This window comes from Bos mutus, chromosome 1, assembly GCF_027580195.1.
Source record: "Bos mutus isolate GX-2022 chromosome 1, NWIPB_WYAK_1.1, whole genome shotgun sequence".
Taxonomy (NCBI): domain Eukaryota; kingdom Metazoa; phylum Chordata; class Mammalia; order Artiodactyla; family Bovidae; genus Bos; species Bos mutus.
Genome location: NC_091617.1, coordinates 140,059,577 through 140,077,057, shown reverse-complemented (window position 1 = coordinate 140,077,057; position 17,481 = coordinate 140,059,577).

The following is a 17,481-nucleotide window of genomic DNA, read 5'->3' as shown; positions in this document are numbered from 1 at the left end:
CACTCCCATTCAGCTACTATCTCCTGTTTTCTGTCTCTCTTCCCCATTGTACCTCAAGATCCTTAAGAGTTCTAAGGCAGGTCCACATATCTCTTATTTTACAGCATTCCTGTATCTTTCAATATGCGATGGTCAAATCACACACACCTACAAACTACAGATGTGGACACAGTGTCCCTGAAGACCTGAAAGACACAGGAGGAAGGTGCTCTGACGTAGCCCTCGTGGCTCAGTCCCTCACTCTGTCATGCCTTTGCACACATGTCACCTTAGAAATGAAGTTTTCCTGTATGTGACCATCTAAACTTCAAACTAGAATGCTTCCCCACCCAGCACTCTTTCCTTCTTTATTTTTCCAAAATACTTATGACCATACCATGCGCTTACTTGCTTATTTTTTCTTCCCTGTCCCCTTGAGTCAGGGACTCTGTACATCTTATTCGTAACCACTCTTCATGGCACCTACCAGATAATAAGTGCTCAAAAAATGTTTGTTGAACGAGTGAAAGACCACAGTACTGTACCAAAATACATCTGAAGAATCATTGAAAAGGTTCATGATTTTTAAAGTATTAAAAATACATATAAATAAAATATTCAAAAGCATTTTTATTTTTCATTTTACTGTATTTGGCTGTTCCGGGTCTTAGTTGCATCACACAGGATTTTCAGTCTTTGTTGTGGCATGTGGGATCTTTTTTTTTTTTCAGGTACAGCATGCAAACTCTTAGTTGTAGCATGTGGGATCTAGTCCCTTGATCAGGGATCACACCTGGGCCCCCAGCATTGGGAGCTTGAGGTCTTAGCTACTGGACCACCAGGGAAGGCCCTGTAATTTTTACAAACAATTAAAACTTTAAACTGAATGATAGCTTTACATCAATGCTGTAATGTTCTCTGTAGATTGAGCTGGGGAAATTGGTTAAGGTCTTTGAAGGGTCCCCTACAATGGTCCTTCCTATCGCTCAGATGAAGATGCTGACAATGGCTACCCCATCCTGAGGACAGTCTAGAATGAGGGTTAATGGGAAGATGGATCCCAAAGACAGCCTTTTCTTTCCCAGGACTGATTTGCAACAGTAGTTCCAGTGACCTGGGACAGATGATTAACCCAGTGTGTGGGCCTGGCACATTCTCAACAGATGATCCCAGGATGAAAGAATCTCAGTGAGAATAAAGTTCTCCAATGCTCCCCAGAAGCATGGATTTCATGAATGAAATTTGAAGCTTACTTGGATCGCATGCACTCGTCTAAATTCAATGCAGAAACCACGACTGTGTGCTCTTACAGATGCTGCTTCTCTCTGCTACTACAGAGTTCGTAAAGGGTTTGCAGCACCTGGGAGAGGAGTCTAAGGGGAATACAAAGGACCAAACACAAGCCCGAGGTGGTATCTCTTAGTAAACAGATTTGGTTGGGTCTGCCGCTATCTGTGTGAGCACCGGCTCAGGGGTGTTCCACTGTAGACACGAACCTCAAGTGTGGCCGCTGTGCATTCTGGAAGCATTTTCCAATCACATGCCTGTCTGCATGTGTGCTAAGTCATGTCAGTCGTGTCCGACTCTGTGTGACCTTATGGATTGTCCACTGGGCTCCTTTGTCCATGGGATTCTCCAGGCAAGAATACTGGAGTGGGTTGCATTGCCCTCCTCCAGGGGATCTTCCCAACAGAGGGATAGAACCTGCATCTCTTACATCTCCTGGGTTGGCAGACAGGTTCTTTACCACTAGGGCCACTTGGGAAGCCCTTCTAACCACACAGCTAAGCATCAATGTTCTGCATGATGGTTCATATGTGTCTTCAGCCTAAGCTTTAAAGATGCTGCAGGCTGGAAGGGTTGAAAGATGACAAGTATGAGTTTCCATGTAGCATGTGAATTTATCAAGATCTTGCCAAATTTATCATGATCCTCTATTTTCTCCTTGATTAAAAAAAACAATAGCTCCTCTATCTCTTTACAGCTTACAATAAGGTCTTCAGTGAGTGAAGGAGTGAATTGAGAGATGGTTTGAGAGTTTATTTTCTTCTTTTGATAGGTAATAGTTACTAAATGGAGAAGGCAATGGCAACCCACTCCAGTACTCTTGCCTGGAAAATCCCATGGGCGAAGGAGCCTGGTAGGCTGCAGTCCATGGGGTCGTGAAGAGTTGGACACGACTGAGCGACTTCACTTTGACTTTTCACTTTCATGCATTGGAGAAGGAAATGGCAACCCACTCCAGTATTCTTGCTTGAAGAATCCCAGAGATGGGGGAGCCTGGTGGGCTGCCGTCTATGGGGTCACACAGAGTCCGACATGACTGAAGTGACTTAGCAGCAGGAACAGCAGCAGTTACTAAAAAAAAATGGCTGTGCAGTCCACACAGACACACACACACACACTCTCAACCCTGTAAGACTGGTCTCCCTGCTGATTCCATAATCCAGTCCCACCATCTGCATCAGTTCAGTTCAGTTGCTCAGTTGTGTCTGACTCTTTGCAACACCATGGACTGCAGCACGCCAGGCTTTCCTGTCCATCACCAACTCCCAGAGCCTGCTCAAACTCATGTCCATTGAGTCGGTGATGCCATCCAACCGTCTCAGTATCTGTCATCCCCTTCACCTCCTGCCCTCAATCTTTCCCAGCATCAGGATCTTTTCTAAGGAGTCAGGTGGCCAAAGTATTGGAGTTTAAGCTTTAGCATCAGTCTTTCCAATGAATATTCAGGACTGATTTCTTTTAGGATTGACTGGTTTGATCTCCTTGCAGTCCAAGAGTTCTCAAGAGTCTTCTCCAGTACCACAGTTGGAAAGCATCAATTCTTCAGCCCTCAGGAGAGGCAAACCCAGGCTGTGGGCTCCACCTCACCTGGAGATGTGCATGGCAGCCTGGTTTCCTGCAGGGCTCCAGGTTGACCAGCAATCTCCCTTGTCTGCCACCTGTTTCCCTTTTCTACTTGATTTTCTTGTTTCTCCTTCCTACTGGCTCCCTCTTTCCCTTCCTCTCCTCTCATGGAGCTTCCTTTTCCTCTGCAGAGAAAAAGATGCAGGAAGGGAGAGGTTGGCCATTTCTCTGTTCATAACCCAGGACCCGTTTTCCCCCATTTGGAACGTTCTGAGATTTTCAGTTTAAATTATCTTCTTTGGGTGACTCTGTGTGTGGGGTCATTTGCACCCTCCACGCCTCTCCTGTTCAGAGCATCTCAGTCCTTTTTTCAAACCTCCTCTCCCCATTCTGAAACATTGAAATAATGGATCTGGATATATAGGCTCTTTCGAAGTCTCTTGCAGTTCCACTTTTTTTGGGTCTCTCCTTAACATCCTGGGGAGACTGAGGGTACAGATTGAGAGGAGGGGCAGAGAAGTGGATGGAGTATGTGCAGAGTGATGCTCCCCACCGTGGCCTTGACCACCAAGGTCTGCCCCAGCCCCTCTGTGCCCTGGCCTTCCTTTCCTCTGGCATATCACCCTCCCCACTCAGGGACCATCCCTTTGTACCAACCATGCCCCTCCCCGGTGGTCCAGGGCTTGTGGCCCCCCAGCCACCTGTGACATTCAAGTCTATCAGGGGCTACACACACATTAGATTTGGATGCATAATTCACTCTTCATTTCACTCGTTCTCACTGCTGTCATTTTTCTCTGTGTGTCATGTTTTTAATTGTGGAAAATACTTACAACATACTTTGTACCATTTTGACAGTTTTAAAGTGACACCACAGAGACACAACACATATTTGCATTGTGCTACCATCACAGCATCCTTTGTATGTCATTCTTCACGTGCACATTACAATAACGTATTTCCTGATGTCTGTCAGTCACTGGGGATATTTCTGGGCAACGATGGGCGTTCAAAATAAAGGAGGAGCTTAAGTGAAATCGTTCAACAGGAAGGAGCCAAAACTCGGTAAGGTTTTAAGTGGCAGATTCGACTGGACCATTTACTCCTCATGGCCAGCAGAGGGGGCTAGTGAGTCAAGCCTTGAAGAGCCGCTGCTCTTTTCCCCTCCCGCGCTGAACCCGGGAAGACCCGCAGTTGCAAGAGATAAATCAGCGTCAGCAAACAAGCACTAGGCTATATAAAGAGTGCTGGGGACAAGCAACGGTTTGGTTCTTCATGGTAATTTTGCCCACCACTTTTTATCTGTGAGAGAAGTCACCAGGGAAGAATGATAATTCTCCTTTCTCTTCCAGGGTCCTTCTTTCTTTGCTGACAGCATTATTTGGGGATTTTAAACCAGGTGGACAGTTCTTGTTTGCTGTTGTTCAGTTGCTAAGTCATGTCCAACTCTTTGCAACCCCATGGACTGTAGCCTTCCAGGCTCCTTTGTCCATGAGATTTCCCAAGTGAGAATACTAGAGTGGGCTGTCATTTCCTTCTCCATGGGCTCTTCTCCAGTCAGGAATCATACCTGGGTCTCCTGCATTGGCAGGCGGATTCTTTACCACTGAGTTACCAGGGAAGCCTGGAAAGAATGTTGTTGTTGACGGGATCGCTTAAGTCAGGGAGAGAGACACTGTGGTATGTTGGTGTGAAATTTAATGTGATTTAGAGAAAATAAAGAAATTGGCAGAGGTTGGGAAATTCCTTGTACCTGAAATGGGGTGGGTCTTATCTGTGAATACTTAAGTGCTTCTCCACAGCACCTGCAGCTGCTAATAATGTTATTTAGAAAAGTCACAAAAACCAGAGCTTCCAGTCTCCACATTCCCAAGTGGATCCAGGTATGAATAACAAGGCCAGTCCATCTGCAAGGAGAATTTGTATGGAACAGCCGTGTTCCCTTGTCTACAGGCAGCTAGCACATTTTTAGCACATCACCCAGCATAAAGAGAAGAAGTCTTTAGAAAATAAAACCTTGGCAATTAGAGCCACAGATAGTCAGATCAAAACGGATTGTCAACAAGGAAAGTGAAAAAGACAACTCAATTATTTTTAAACCTGATAACCTAGAATTAGCTGAGAGAAAGCTAAACTTAAACACAAAGAGACAAAAAGCAAAATACAAGCCAAAAAATCCCCATGATCCTTCACAAACCCTTACTAGAAAACAATTCGTTATCGGACAGATAAAGTGCTTATTCCCCTTTCACAGCTCCTCATGTAAGAACAATTTCAGAAGCTAGAAACCAAAAAAAAAAAAAAAAAAAAAATCACACACACACACACACAAAAGACAAAAATACCCAGCAAACACCAAAAACCTCTTCTGAGTTGCTTTTTATTCTCCTGCTGTTGAAGTGCATTTTATTTACCAGATCATCTTGCTTCCATCATAGCCAAAATACACTGAACTTTGGGATTTTCTTCCTTTCCTCTCTCTGGCTGGAAAATGAAGTTCTTAATGCAAATATCTGCCTTACATCTGACCATCTTGGGTCTATGTAATGGGCTTGCTGACATTTCTTTGACCTCCTAGTGGAATAATTAGGTGCTCTAGTTACCAAGCAACAGAAAGTCGGGCGACCCAGGAGCAGAGAGTCCTGGGCAGGCTCGAGGGAAAGGATACAATCTGCTTCTGAAGCACCTCCTTCAGATGTGGGGGTGGGGAACTCTTGCTCCAGGAGCTGGAGCTCCCAGGTGGCTGGCTCAGCCCCACTGTCCCTGGACAGCACCCAGACAGGATGCTAGCCTGGGTTCAATCACAGCTCATGTGCAGAATTCAGTAAACTTTTCCATATTTTTCAGTTATTTCTTTTATTGTGTTTAAAAAACCACAGGTAACTTGTGCTCAGCCTCTTAGATATAGTTAGAGTATTGTTAATAGGGTCTTGGGACTGGTGGCTCAGCAGTGAAGAATCTACCTGCCAATATCGGAGACAGGTGTTCAGTCCCTGGGTCGGGAAGATCCCCTGGAGAAGGAAATGGCAACCCACTCCAGTATTCTTATCTGAGGAATCCCACGGACAGAGGGGCCTGGCAGGCTACAGTCCATGAGGTCTCAAAAAATCAGACATGACTGAGCGACTAAAACAAGATTGTTACTGTGAGAAAAACATCATACGGTGGATCTGTGGATCTTTGTCATCTCGCACAGCTGCAACTTTACTCCCATCCACTCCCGTTCTCTCCTCGCCCAGCCCCTGGAAACTACCACCCTACTCTCTGTTTCCCAACCATTTAGAGATCACACAAAAAGGGGTTATGCTGGCTGCGACCTTTTAAACAAGTTTTACTGTTGGAATTAATTGCTTTACAATGTTGTGTGTGTTGGTTTCTGCTCTACAACAAAGTGAATCAGCTGTGCATATACACACATGCCCTTCCGCTTGAGCCACCCTCCCACCCCTGCACTTCATCACAGAGCACTGAGCTGAGCTCTCTGTGCCATATAGACACCTCACACTAGCTTTCTGTTTACACATGTTGTTTTCGTTTAGTCCCTAAGTCGTGTTCTGACTCGTGGCGATCCCATGGACTCTAACCCACCAGGCCCCTCTGTCCATGGAATTCTCCAGGCAAGAATACTGGGGTGGATTGCCATGCTCTCCTCCAGGGGATCTTCCCAACTCAGGGATCAAACCTGTGGCTCTTACATCTCCTGCATTCACAGGTGGGTTCTTTACCACTAGCGCCACCTGGGAAGCCCGTATATGTATGTGTGTGTGTATAATGTTCACAGATTAGAAAAGATGAATTGTTACCGTATAAATCTACTTATTCTTCCAAGGAGAGAAGTGAAAAATCTCACTTCTGAACAATGACCTGACTTGTCCTTTGATAGGGATTATACAGGGGACCCAGCCTCCAGAATCTACTGCCTGATTATCGGAGGTGGATGTAGTGATAATAGAAATAAGGTGCATGCTAAACATAATGGGCTTGAATCATCCCAAAGCTGTTCCCCACCCTGTCCATGGAAAAATCGTCTTCCATGAAACTGGTCCCTGGCGCCAAAAAGGTTGGGAACTGCTGATCTAGAGAATTTAGATTTAAAAGATTGGAATTTAGTGCTTGGCCCCACCATGGGCCATCTGCATATTTCGGCCACCTTCCTGAGACTTAGATTTTTCAGCTGTGATTTGTGAAAATGAGAGCCAAGCTTCGTTGAGTAGGTACCATGTTTCAGGCCTACTAATCATTCCCCTACCCCCACCCCCCATTAATGCCGCACCAAGCCTGTGAGGGAGGTTCTGTCATCATCCCATTTCCACGGAGGAAACAGAAGGGAAGAATATCAGGTGACTTGGTGAAGCCACCCAGGGTCCTTGCTCCCACATACTAGGCTGTCCTGCCCCTCTAGATGGAGCGATGGGAGGCATGGCTGAGACTTGCAAAGTAGGTAGACCTGGAGAGAATTTGTTCGTTAGAATTCACTTAAATTTTTGATTCTTGTAGTAAAGTCTATGTTCTTGATACTTGTTAGGCCCAGTGTTGAGAAGGCTGCCTTCCTATGGGATCTGGCTAGATCTATACAACTGGCAGATTTGACTTAGCCTCAGTGATTACCTGGCCTGGCTCTCTTTCAGTGGACTTCCTTCTGTTCTGCTGGTGTGGATCTGGGCTATGAGGGTGTGAGTGACCAGGGCCTACTTCCAGGCCATGAGGGACAGTCTGAAAGAGGCTCAGAGTCAGCAATATGATGCTGAGAAGGACTCCAAAATTTTCCTTTCTCTTTTCTTAGGGGCAAAACATCCATGCTGTATCAGTGCTAAATGAAAGTGAAAGTTGCTCAGTTGTGTCTGACTCTTTTCAATGTCATGGACTAAGCCTGCCAGGTTCCTCTCTCCATGGAGTTCTCCAGGCAAGAATACTGGAGTACGTTGCCATTTCCTTCTCCAGGGGATCTTCCTGACCCAAGGATGTAATCTGGGTCTCCTGCATTGCAAGCACATTCTTTATCATCTAAGCCACCAGGGAGTGTCAGAGCTAAGGGTTAGCATGTATATCCTCAGGTAGGCAATGTATTGACTAATTTATGGCCATGTTTAAGAGGGTGGCTATAGCACTCAGCTTGCTCTAACAATACCACAAACTGGGTGACTTGTAAACAAAAATTTATCTTTCACAGTTCTGGAGGCAGGGAATCTGAAGTCAGGGTACCAGCATGGTTGAAGGTACTGGTTTTCAGATGGCCAGCTTCTTCCTGTGTCCTTACATGAAGGGGTGTATTTTCCGAGCTCTCTGGCTTCTTCTTATAAGGGCACTAACCCCATTCATGGGGGTGCCACCCTGATGACCTCATTACCTCCCAAAGGCCTCACATCCAAATACCATCACATTGGGATCAGGGTTTCAATGTATGCAATTTAGAGAAACAAAAAGATTCAGGCCATAGCAGGGCTGATATAAAATCCTCCTTGACTGGTTTGTCAAAGTTTTGTGTTAATCACTTTAATTAGCAAACACTCTAGAACAAGAATAGGGAAGTAAAGTTTGTTTCTGCCTGACAACAATACACACAGAACCTAAATTCTTAGCATCTTCACCTGATGTTAGGCACATTATAGTTAAAGCAGCAGGATGGTATAAATATTGCTTAAGCCGCAGGATATGCAAGAGACATGAGTTTGATCCCTGGGTCAGGAAGATACTCTGGAAGAGGAAATGACAACCCATTCCGGTATTCTTGGGCTACAGTTCATAGGGTCGCAAAACAGCTGGACACAACTGAGCACACACACACACACATTCACCCACAGCATAGCAAAGTAAAAAGAATTTTGAAAGAGGCTTTTGTAATCCTGAGCTCTGGTCACTGCATGACTGAATGGCCACAACAACTCTACAATGTTTGTTATCTCTAAATTCCACTAATTCTAACAACTTTGTTTTCTTGATGATCGTGCATACAAACACAAGATCACTCTGTAGATTTATCCATTGTGCAAAGCCTTCTTGTCTCCAGACAAAGACATTCTATGTTAAGGTGTTGGATCTTTGTTCAGATGTCAGCACCCACATATTCAATCAACAAACATTTACTGAGATATCAAGAGGAAGCAGAAGTTTCTTCTCTGCCCTCAAGGGTCTCACAACACAGTGGAGATGCCCACAGCCCTGGAGACAATGTGTGTGTGCCTATGTGTGTATATAAGGTAAGAGGCAGCTTGGGTCAGCGTGTAACAGAACCATTTTGGGACTAAATGTATTTCTCTGTGGCTTTGGAGTTGGCCTGGCTATGCCAGAGTTAAGTACAAATAAGGCTTAAATTATGTGCAATTAGAAATTTCCCTTTTCCCCAGTTCATCTGGTTTTGCTCATCTCTAATCTCATTTCTTACTCTCATGCCCACCATCTAGCCTGGCAGCGACTTAGCAGAACAATGTTGGTAAAATTAAATTCACAAAGGCCTTGGCAGCTCATTCAAAACCCAGCTCCAATGTAGTCACAACCCTGAGCTGTGGCCATCTGGTAGACCCAGTGATGTGAGCAGCGTGCAGAGTGCCCCTCCGTCGGCCAGCCTTTTGAACCCTGTCTAGTAGGGGAAGGGGGTGGCAGGAAGCTAGCTGATGTACTGATAAACTCTGGGGATGGTTGGAAACCCTCCATTTGCTTTTTCTGGAACCATAATCCCAAGCTGTAAGTAAAGAAGGCCTGACAAGGGAGCCTGACCTTTTTAATAAAATCAAGTCCAAGGCTTAGTAAGTTACTTCAAAACACCCAGTGCTAAGAAGCCAGGATTTCAGGAACCTTATTTCCACGATCTTTGCACTCTGCCGGTTTTCTTAGGGCTTGACGATCTGCATCATTCATCTACCCCCCTTTTTCCCTCCAGCTCAATAATTTGGGCTGTGTAAAACAGGGTTACAAAAGAGGGTTGTTTTGAGCCTTTTGGTGAATTGGCTATATAACAGGCCTTTTAATTCCCAAGAAAATTGCTTGTTCTGTGCAAAATATACTGTACTATTCACTTCTCAACACAGCCATTTTTATTCTGACACAGCTTCCTTTCAAATTCAACATACAGTATGTAAATGTGAGCCAACAACCAAAAACTCCTTTCTAAAATTGAGACTGTTAATATTTTTCTTTGAAGATCGTCACCTCTTTTAGACTTGAAATTGCTATCAACTTTCTTGCTGCCTGGCAGTAGTTAACTGAGCTTTTCCTCCCATTTTTTGAAAGGAAATATTGTGCCAAGGACCATTTCTAGAAACGTGTCTATATTTAAAAATCATTATCTTCAAAAATTGGCGTCAAAAGTCACTGACGGTGCTATATTCACAGCAAGGAGCTGAAGTGCAGGTTAAACATCTTTCTATTGTATGTGAACTTGGTAACTCTTGGTCTATTTTAGACTGCTTTAGTTCAGTGTAATTACTATGGTTTCTAAAGGAGTTTCTGTGTAATTACCACGTAGTTTATTTCATGGTAACTATGCAATTAACTTGTCCCACTTCTCTAAATGGAAAATACTATAATTCTAATACAAATGGTTTGGATGCTAGTTTTCGCCACCGTACTTTAAAATATCTGTATTTAAAGTGCTTTCTTCCTGTTCTCCCTTCTCTTTCTTCAAAAAACATATTGGGTTTAGTTAATTTTTTTTTTTTTTTAGACTAAAGAAAGGCTAAAGTTTTATTGGGCAGCGCCAAATTATCAAGAAATCTTTTGGGGACATTAAAAAAAAAAATCACAATGGGAGTTAAATTACCCATACAAATGAATGCCTGGTGAGAGGCTTTAAAGAAACGTTTGAGATCTGACAGAAATCAGATTGTGAGCCCAGATGAAAGAGATACACTTGTCTTTGCTTCTCATTGTGTTACCATTAACTGTGGGAGAAATTTGCTTGACTTGGGTCTTTTGTATTTTCTTCAGCAAAGGTGATGGTGGCATTTGGAGAACTTCCAAGGGGACCTTTCCTCTTCTTGTTTAAGATACAGATTGGGAGATAAAACTGGGCACTAACATGAGGCTTTAAAAAAGGAACGTAGCCCCAATGCTAATTACAACCTGGAGGAAGGTGGAAAGTGTTGAACCATAGATTTTTTTAAAACAATTCCTTCGCTGGATAGTTAAGGAGTTTGGGATGGATGTGTACACACTGCTATATTTAAAATGGATAACCAACAAGGACCTCTTGTATAGCGCAGGGAACTCTGCTCAAGTGGTACGCGGCAGCCTGGATGGAAAAGGGGTTTGGGGGAGAATGGATACATGTATATGTGTGGCTGAGTCCCTTAACTGTTCACCTTAAACTATCACAACATTTTTTGTTAATTGGCTATACCCCAATACAAAATAAAAATTAAAAAAAGAAAAATCCCTTTGCCTGCACCTGTCCATATGATCAGCTTGGGTGGCATTTATATGACCCATTGAGATGCAGGATGAATTAATTTCTAAAAGCAAGTCAACTTACCTGTCAAGCTGTGGGCCCCATGGAAAGCCGTAAGCATAATCTCATAAATCCATCTGCCCATTCATCTTTCCAAACATCGAATATATACGGACTGCTCATGAGCTGTTCTAAAGAGGTTATGCTTGCTGCCCTTGAAGACCTAACAGCCCAGTGTGGGAGGTAGTGGGAGTTACACCGATTAGGAGAGAACACCATGATGGCAGAAGCAGATGTGCTGTGAGAACAACTCATTCTTTCTGTGAATATTCTACTAACATCCTGAGCATTTCCTATGGGCCCTAGTCATTGTCCTGGAGATAGAACAGAGAATGGGACCCGTCAGTTCTCAATCTTTATTGTGCTTCCATTCAAGTAGGCGGGTCAGCCCCTAAAAATGTGCATCAGTTGCAGGGGATGCTGTGTTCTGCAAGGGCGAGGGAAGGGAGGAGGGAAGGAGGGACTTCTCTGGGTAAAGGGTGGGAGGGGAAGTGTCTAAGAAAGTGACATGTGAGCAGAGACGCGAAAGTCAGGGCATGAAACCTGGGAAGGTCCAAAGGAACCACAGACTTAGGAGTGACATTGGTGAGTGCTAACGTGCAGAGGAAACTTTTGTTTAATCAGAGGAGGAAGCTAGAGAGAAATGAGCTGGGGTGAGAGCCAGTAGGAATGAGACCGGAGAGAGGCTGAGCGAGAGCACACGGTGGGGCCGTGTGAGCGTCACAGGGAGCTTGGGTTTTACCATTTATTTGTTTGTTTTTGTGTGGGATGGGGAGTCAAGGGAAATTTCTGGGCAGGAGAAAAACAAGATCTGAATTTTAAAAAAAAATACTACTCTTTGGTTCCCACATCAAAACAAAACCACAGGTAGAGAAAGAGAGGAAGCCCGTGACAGGCTGTAAAGTATTCCAGGTGGAGGATGATGGAAGGTGAGGTGAGGTTTTTGTGATGGAAGCCATACAAAGTACAAACAGGCTTCTGGGTCTGTTTTGAATGTATAGCCAATAGGTCTTGCTGCTGAGTTGGGTGTTTGAGCAGATAATGAGAGGAGACAAAGATGGGGTGAACTTTGGCTTGAACAACCAGAACAGATTTGCTAAAGTAAGGAAGACTTTGGGAGAGGAGGGTTGGAGTCAGTGAACCAAGGTTCATCCTTAGGCATGCTATGTTTCAGACATCTCTTTGACATCTAATTGGAAATAACAAATAAGCAGTTGGATACATGAGTTTAGAACTGGGGGCTGAGACTCAGCTGGGAATATAGATTAGGTAACAGTTAGCAAGCAGGAGGCATTTAGAGCAGTGAGACAGGATGTTTATCAAAAGAATAAGTGTAGGGATAGAAGTAGTCCAGGGACTAAGCCTGGGACACCCAACTGTGACCTGCTCGAAAGAGGATGAAGAATAGTGACTGGCTAATGAGGCTGAGAAGATGCAGACAGGGAGATAAAAGGAAAACCAGAAGATCTTCAAGTCAAGGAAGGCAAGTGAAAGCAGTGTTTAAAAGGGAAGGGATCACTCATGTCAAATGTCCTCAGAGGTCAAGGAGGGTGAGGGAACTGCCCACTAATTTGGTCATGAATGGCATTGTCATTCCTGACAATTGTGAACTTAAATAGAGTTGGTTCAATGGAGCAGGGCTGAGGAGATGGAGACAACCAGCGTAGATTACTACTGATATTCTGGGGAGTTTTGCTACAAAGAGAAGGAGGTAAGAGATGATAGATGAAGGTGTGTGAGGCCATGGGAGGGATTTTAAAGACAAGAGATATCACAGCACATGTATGGGTTAAGGAAGTGATTCCATAGAGAAGAAAGGACTTGACAACGTACAAGGGTGAGATGACTTCAGGAGCACAGGTGGGAAAGTCATGCAGAGACCAAGGAGGGGTGAGAAGAAACAACTCTACAAGGAGGGAAGGCAGTATATGGGAGGGGTGGAGAGGTGGAGAGGAGGGGGCTGAAGTTGGAGAAGAAAGCAGAAGAAAGCTCAGAAAGACAAGTGACTTAAGACTCACCCAGAGTCCCCAGCAGAGCTGTCCCATGACCTGGTCCCCTGCCTCCAGGCTGACACTCCTGTCCCAAGTGCTCTTTACCACAGAATTTGGTAACTTCTGCCTTTCTTCTTTTCCCAACCAGTAAGACTTTGAATTCACCTCCACCTCCACATGCGTACTTTGTCTTCAACATACTTGACTTCATTCTGGAGTTGCCCTTGCTTTTTTGGTGATAGGCAGGACAATGACTCCCCCAAAATGTCTGCATACTCGTCTCAAAAACCTGTAGATCTATTACTTTATATAACAAAAGGGACTTTACAGTTTCAATGAAAGATTTTACAATGGGGGGATTATCCTGGATTTTCTGGGTGGGCAGACTCAAGGTCTTTATAAGACGGAGGCTGGAGGGTCAAAACGAGAAGGGGGCAAAAGAGGACGAGATGTTTAGATGGCATCACTGACTCAATGGGCAAGAATTTGAGCAAATTCCGGGAGATAGTGGAGGACAGGGGAGTCTGGCATGCTGCAGTCCTGCTGCTGCTGCTAAGTCGCCTCAGTTGTGTCCGACTCTGTGCGAGCCCATAGACGGCAGCCCATCAGGCTCCCCTGTCCCTGGGATTCTCCAGGCAAGAACACTGGAGTGGGTTGCCATTTCCTTCTCCAATGCATGAAAGTGAAAAGTGAAAGTGAAGTCGCCCAGTCATAACCGACTCTCAGTGACCCCATGGACTGCAGCCTACCAGGCTCCTCTGTCCATAGGATTTTCCAGGCAAGAGTACTGGAGTGGGGTGCCATTGCCCTCTCCGATGCTGCAGTCCACAGGGTCACAAATTGTCGGACACGACTGAGCGACTGAACAACGATAACAAGGAGGGTCAACATCAGAAAAGGAAAGGTGACAATGAAAACAGAAGTTGGGGTGTCGCACTTTGAAGACAGAGGAAGGTGGCTGTAAGCCAAGGAATATGGACAGATAACAGAAACTGGAAAAGGCAAGAAAATTGATTGTCCTCTAGAGATTCTGGAAGGAATGCAGCCGTACTGAAAGTTTCTTTAGTTTTATAAGACTGATTGTAGACTTCTGATCACTGGGACAATAAGATAATCAATGCTGTTTTAAGCCACCAAGTTTGTAGTCATTTGTCACAACAGCAACACAACTCACACATGAGAATTTGTCAGGTCTGAGATCCACTACTTCTGTAGCCCAGTTCCCATTCCTATGATGCACTGGGTGAGATCACTGTGAAATCTTTGTGAGCACACTGGGCTACAAATTGCTACTCCTCTCCTGGAGATGAGGAAAGGCTGCTGAGAGTGATGGCAAGCAGACAGCCTTTGGCATCCGCCATCTCAGAGGCCAGTCTTCCTATGGGCATTGACATGCAAGGCCCAACTGCAACTTTTGCTCTGACAATGTTCACAGTAAAATGAGCCGTTTCGATAAGCACTGTGGCCAGGACATGGGGAAGGAAAGCTCTCAGCTCTGTGCTCTGAACTGTGGCCCTGGTGGCAAAGGCACTGACCCTCCTCTTCCTGTCCCTTTTCTCAAACGAAGGCGTGCAAGGTCCATGAGGCCAACTTCATAGAAGGACGGGTCAAGGGCCTTGTACTTCATTTATCTGGAATTTACAGCATTTTCCTTAGTTTATAAAGTTGGGACTTCTCCAAGGGACTTCCAGGAAGGCTGCCATGATATGGCTTTGCTCATTGCTGTTGTTCTTAAACTAGTTCAAGTTGTTACTTGCAGTCCTTCCCTAATGTTTTTGTCACTAATATTGATGTGTTAATTTCTCTGTATGGACCCTTGTATGATTTTGTGATGGGTGAAATTTCAGAAATCAGAGATCGCTGTATATTGTACTAATCAAAGAGAGTTAACTACAGGGTTGTGAAGTCAATGGACTATTCCTCATAGCATGCCAGGAGTGGGTGTTTTCATTTTCTTTTCCATGAACTCTTGACATCCCATGCTACTGCCCTTTGTGGTTAGGAAGGAGGAAAGCGATAGCACTCTGTGTTCTCTCACTGATAAGTCAGACGTGAAGCTACAATTCTAAAGTTAGAATAAAAATCTCATCCAATCATAGCTCTGCAGCCAGAAGATCAGCCAGGCACCAGGCTTTGGTAAGTATTATGAAAGGAGACATATTTTCCATCTGCATTGGAATTCTAAAGTGAGTCCATGAATTAAAAAACAGAAAAAAAGTAAAATACGAATGCAATATGGCTGAACTTGCACAACACCTCCACAGTAAGTTCAGTGCTAGACTCCTTAGCCATAAAGGAAAGAGACTGGTCAGCAGACTCCTGGCCCTTACCTTTGGTAGGGTAAGCGCATCAAAGCACCTGGCTCAAGTCATTGAGGAAGAAGCATGTTGGGACTGCACCCTGTTGTGTCTGCGAGCACAGGAGCCCCAGAAGAGGGACAGGGACCTCTGAGTGTGACCACGATGGAAAAGCCCAAGCTGGCGGAGGGCAGATGGGCTACTCCAGCGCATGGACAGGACATAGAGGTGCCTCTGCAGGCAACACCATCTCTATCAGTGGGCCAGCTGCTCCCGGCACTCTTTAGCAAGGCCTATTGGACACCCTCCTTTCCCACCCTGGTGGAGAATTGATCATTGCTTCTGGGTGTCTGCTGTTTACTTCTCACCCTTTCCGGGACCTGCTCCTTGCATGCCTCGGTCCTCACTGGTCGCAAGCTTCTTAGGGGTTGGGTCGGTGTGTTACTTGTTCTGGCTCCCCAGGGTGCCTCCTAGAACCTGGCTTATCTCTGAGCTCAGTAAATGCTGGACCCATGAACAAGGGGGATCTTCTAAGTCAGGCATTGGCCAAATACAGCCTTTGGACCAAATCTGGCCCCTAGCCTGGTTTTGTAAAGAAGTTTATTTATTTGTTTGTAAATGAATGCAGCACTCATTTGCATTTCATGTCAGGCACTGTACAGAGGCAGAGCTGAGTAGTTGCTACCCTATCACTACAAAGCCTAAAATATTTACAGTCTGACCCTTTCCAATGAGTATTGGGTCACATGCTTTAAGGAAACTGCTTCTGCTCTTGGGGATGGTATCATGAAGCAAGATGTAAGGATGCATTGTGACTCTTTTGGAATTTTCCTAATGTATCCCTGAAGGGCTTCCCCGGTGGCTCACTGGTAAAGAATCCACCTGCCAATGCAGGAGATGTGAGTTCAATCCCTGGGTTGAAAAGATCTCCTGGAAAAGGAAATAGCAACCCACTCCAGTGTTCTTGCCTGGAGAATCCCATGGACAGAGTAGCCTAGTGAGCCATGATCCAAAGTGTTGCAAACAGTCAGACATGACTGAGCAACTAAACACGCAATGTATCCCTTGAAATTATCAGACCTAAGGTGAATAGATTCAGGGTTGGGAAAGAACACAAATTGTTCCCTTTGTTTAGGACCGGAGGACTGTCCTTTTAATCTGAAGGATTTCCTGCCCCCTAAGTCTGGGGAGGGCTCGGTCATGTGAGATTTCTCCAGGAAATATGACAAACTGCTTTCTGACCCCAAATTATTCCTTTGTCCACTTGTGCAGACTACCTATAACGTCATCAGATACCCCTGTGAGGACCAAGATTATTATTGCTTTATATTTTGTTTTTCAATCAAAACACTTTCCTCTTCAATCTGGCCTGAGATCAATGACGGTGATAAAACAGATGCTTTGAGGAGGCAGATGTGTGTGGTTCTGGAGGTGGTGAGGGGTGTTGTGGAAAGCTTGGAGGCAGCAGAATCATTTTGGAGTTGGGACCATTGGAGGAAGGATGGTCTGGGTGGCTTTTCAGAGCTGGGACTTTAAGTGACAGGACAGCAGGGACTGAGTGCCTGGAGATGTAGGAAGAGCCACATGGGGGAGGTCAGCAGGAGTAGGCATGTGGGGCGTGTGGCTAGACACATTTCTCCACTTCTGGTGTGTGCCCTGGGTCACCTGCTGAAAACAGGACCTTTGCACTCACTGGGCAAATGCATCTAATCTCATGGTGCACAGAGGTGGGTAATTTTGCCTCCTAGGGAACATTTAGTAAGGTCTGGAGACACTTTGGGTTGTCAGATCTGGTGCGGATGAATGCTGTGATCTAGGTAGTAGAAATCAGGGATGCTGCTAAATACCCTACAAGGCACAGTACCACCCCTCCATGCACACACGCCAGCACACACACACACACACAGCAAAAAAACCACCT